Raw genomic sequence first — 4,817 nt, 5'->3', positions numbered from 1 at the left:
CGAAGCTATAGCAACATTGTTATGTAAGAGCACAGAGGAACTACTTTTCTGGCGTGTTGACACATTGCCTTGCTCCCACTGCTTTTACAGCCACTAGAGCAGTGGTTCTTAACCTGGGTTCGATCGAACCCTAGGGGTTCGGTGAGTCGGCCTCAGGGGTTCGGCGGAGCCTCCGCCACGGAGGTAAAGACACATCCGACTTATCGTGTAAATAAAAACTTCTCCCTATCAGCGTATTATGGACCCAACAATGTTCCCCCTAATTTTCCATCTGATTTGCAGGTTGTTTGATTTATCAGTTTAAACTTTTACTAGCAGATTGCAAAGGAAGAGAATACATTATATGAAACAGTACAGTTTACACAGTATACAGTACATATTCCGTACAGTTGACCACTAAATGGTAACACCCGAATACGTTTTTTAACCTGTTTAAGTCGGGGTCCACGTTAATCAATTCATGGTAATGTGTGTAAGGTTTGTAATTTGTTGTGAGTTCATGCACTGTGTTGGTTTTGTTCTTTGAACAAGGTGATGTTCATGTACGGTTCATTTTGTGCACCAGTAAAAAAACATATGACTTTTTCTTGAATTTGAAAAAAAAAAAAAAAATTCACTAAAGAAAGGTTCGGTGAATGCGCATATGAAGCTGGTGGGGTTCGGTACCTCCAACAAGGTCAAGAACCACTGCACTAGAGCTATAGGTAGTGCTAGCTATTTGCTTTTTTCTGATGCTGCTCCTGTATTGTCTTGAGTTTGAAAAAAGTTAAATTAGATTATAAAATATGCATCTTACTTGTATGGCAGAAAGCCGAGAAGTTGGTCAACTTTGACATTCCACATGATACGTCAAAATGTGGACCGTGAGAAGCAGTGAATACTTGGCTCTAAACAAATGAAACACAGAATAAGATCTGACAACATCACTAGGAAGCATTTTTCCTCTGAGGAATGAGGATTATGCTGAATTTAGCATCTCACAGAGAGCACAAGTGCTGAAAGATACAACCATCCCAGTGAGAGCGGCCATTGTAAGTGACTGTTTTATGTTCTTATTTTAAACGTGTGACATGATAAGGCTCCAATGCTCTTACAAAGTCCGGCATTAGTGGTTGCAAAGACAGAAAGTGCTCTCCATGCTGTTGTTAATGGACGTAGTGTTCCTATGAGTTTTGTGAAATCAATGTACTCAGAAAATAAGATACAGTAATGTTGAAAATAACAAACATTCTGTAAATATTACATGTTACTATGAATGTCCCTCTTACCACCAGGGCCGGCCCGTGGCATAGGCCGTATAGGCAAATGCTAAGGGCGCCGTCCACCAGGGGGCGCCACGCCAATGTTGGAGAAAAAAAAAAAAAAAAGTTGGTACTATTATTTCTAAATACAAAAAATAATCCCACGCTAATTAAAATGCAAAGTAAAGCCTATTTAATAGAAATATTATTTGTTACAACATTACTTTTCCACCCCTTTATGTATTAGGTATAGTTGTAAGCCTAGTTGTTAAAGTGCACATCATTAATGTTAATTAAGCAATATCACATGAGAGGGAATGCTGTTTTTTTATTTGAACACTGCTGTGATTCGGTTAAAGATAATCATAACATAACATTCTCATATAATATGTTAATTTGCTTTCTTTAAGTAAAAAAATAGGTCAAAGACAAAGCTATTCAGTTTCTTGTGAGTATATACACTTCACTGCCGATGTGGGGGGGGCGCCACCTAAAATCTTGCCTAGGGCGCCGGATTGGTTAGGGCCAGGCCTGCTTACCACATTACATACATTCTTACAGCATGTATATGAAACGTTGTTGGAAGTTTTTGAATGGTTTTTAGATGGCTTGATATGGCAGATTACAGCGTATCTGTAATGATGCCACATGGTGGCTTTTGGCGTGACCCCAGGTTACAGACACAGGAGACAAAGTGCAGGTAAAAAGGTTGTCTAATTAGAATAAGTAAGGAGCACCAGCATGAGACAAGCAGTCAACTACGGGTAAAAATACTGAAGCTTGTTGTAGGCAGAAAACATGTAAAGATGCATGCAAGCAATGCAATTTGTCCTACAAAGCATTCTGATGAGCAACAAAGGATACGTGTGTCAGTTCAGCGCTCCAACAGGAAATGGAAAACACGGGGGGAAGGAACACTGAAACAGAAATATCACAAAACACAGGAAAACAATGACAAAGTCCAAAACTGTCACGTGGCATCATGACAAAATACCCATTGCCTGCGTTATTGGCCGCCTCATACTAGCAGTTTTTCACTATTTAAAAGTCACAGAAAAGGGAAAGACAAGTGCATTCTAGTCTCATATGGGGTTTTAGGACGATGGACAAAATTCCAGAAAAAAAAGGGCTGTTTTCCTTTCACTTTTGTACCTCCAAAGCAGCTCAACATAATATGAGACTTTTAAATTATTGTGTTTGTGTCTCCTATCAGTTTTAAAGTGATCTAATTGTGTCAGGTATTTAATTTAAACAATGCTATTTGTACGTAATTTGTGTTTAAAAGATATGAATAAAAAATACATTTAAAAAAAGAAATAATAATAGCAATATTGCGATTCTCTTATTGGTGTCTCTGGAGTCTGGACCATAACTTCCGCGATAGACGAGGGATTTCAGTCAAAGTGAAAAACGGTGGTGTGGGGTCTTGTCCGCTAGAGGGCAGCAACCTGTATATATTTCAAACTACAAGGAGATTGCATGACCATAAAGTGTGAGTTTTTAAATGTGTTCGTTATGTCTCATCTCGATTACTTGATTGACTGATTGATTAATATCAATCAATCAATCAATGATCAAGTTTTACAGAGAACAAAAATGCTGCGTTTTGTTAGTTCAGTGGTTCTTAACCTGGGTTCGATTGAACCCTCGGGGTTCGGCGGAGGTCAAAACACACCCGACTCATCGTGTAAATACAAACTTCTCCCTATCGGCGTATTACGGATACGGCAACAGCAGAAGTCAGACTGATTTGCAGGTGTGTAATTTGTTGTGAGTTTATGCACTGTGTTGGTTTTGTTGTTTGAACAAGGTGATGTTCATGCACGGTTCATTTTATGCACCTGTAAAAAAACATGGTAACACTTTAGTATGGGGAACATATTCACCATTAATTAGTTGCTTGTTAACATGCAAATTAGTAACATATTGGCTCTTAACTAGTCATTATTAAGTACTTATTAATGCCTTATTCGGCATGGCCTTAATATAACCCTAACCCTCTAACCCTGACCCTAACCCTAACCAAAGTTGGTTAGGGTTCCCCTACTGTCCAAATAACTCTAAATTAAGTCTTTATTACTTATAATATGTTCCCCATACTAAAGTGTTACCAAAAACATATAACTTTGTCTTGAATTTTAAAAAAAACAACAACATTTTATTTTTCACTAAAGAAGGGTTCGGTGAATGCGCATAGGAAACTGGTGGGGTTTGGTACCGCCAACAATGTTAAGAACCACTGTGTTAGTTTATTACATTTGTAGGTGGCACAAGCAATTGTGAATCATCTCTGCACTTTCATTTATTTGCAATAACACAAATTAAACGCTTTAAGACACAGTAGCTTCCTTTTCGGCACACACAACAAAACACTCCGGGACATTAATTGGCTTCCACAGAGTGTGATGTCATCAGCTGTTATCCTGCTCGCTGATGTGCAGCGGCAGAGAGAAACTGTCCACATGGTGCACCTAGATTTTATTTTTTACAGTCCAAGAGAAAAGAAGGCCTTGCTCTGTCTCCAGAGGACCACAGTCCACCGGTCGCTGATTCAACACTAAAGTTGCATAAGAGGACGACATCGAGCGTGAAGCAAAGAGGCGCCGTTCCCCTCGTTTGTGCAGATTTAAGCTTTTCAGGGAAAAGCTGTGCGTGGGTGCTGTATCTACATCCCGGGGGTGGGGGGCACTTGTAGGACTTCAATCACTGGAGTCGCCCTCCTTCTCGCGCACTTCAGCCCAGGAGGAGGCCTCAGAAATGTGAGGGGGTAAAAATCCCCATGAGAGAATGCAGTCAGTGCTCCTCTTTGGGCTGATTTAGCCCCCCCCTCCCCCTTTTTTGCTTCAGCCTTAAGCAGCGAGACAAATGTGTGTTTACTGCTCTAATAAAGAAAGGAAAAGTGAAGTGCAAGAAGAAGGAAGGGCGGGGGCGGCTTTAAAGTGCAATTTTTGTCCTGTGTGCGAGCCAAGAGGACATCATATAAATTAGGTTACCAACGGAGACGACACTGGAAGGCGCCGAGGACTGTCCACAGCAACACACAACCTTCATGCCTTCATCCTTGCTATCAAAGCGAAGGGGGGTCTTGGGCAACAAGGAGGCGTTTGTCGAGGCGACAAGAGACAAAAGTTCAGCACAAGTCAAAAAAATAAGCCGATGGCAGACACTGTAATATCTGCTAAATCCATCCAGGGTGCAGGGGTGGAGGTGAGCATGCTCCACCTCATCACCTGCCAGATTGTTTGGGCACAATGCTCAGTACTTCCTCTCTCATTTTCCCTGTCCAGTGTGAAAGTTAGCGGCACAAAACCACGTCTAAAAAGGCCTCTTTGATGTGTTTCGTGTCCAAAGGCCGGCCCGAGGACATTTGTGGCCTGGAAGGTCCTTTATTAACCCTCAAGGCACAAAGGCTGACTGTTTTGTACTTTCAGTAAATGTTTGCTGAATATTTGGCTTTATTTTTTGTTGTATTAATCCAGTCCTTCTCAAATAGTGGTGCTTAGGTCCTTTAATGTGTGCAGCAACCTGTTGGAGATCTTTTATCAGTCTGTTGTGGCCAGTGCCCTGTACTTTGCA

The sequence above is a fragment of the Entelurus aequoreus genome, linkage group LG12 (assembly GCF_033978785.1).
Source record: "Entelurus aequoreus isolate RoL-2023_Sb linkage group LG12, RoL_Eaeq_v1.1, whole genome shotgun sequence".
Classification (NCBI taxonomy): Eukaryota; Metazoa; Chordata; class Actinopteri; order Syngnathiformes; family Syngnathidae; genus Entelurus; species Entelurus aequoreus.
The sequence above is the reverse complement of the archived record's forward strand: the minus strand, read 5'-3'. Positions refer to the sequence as shown.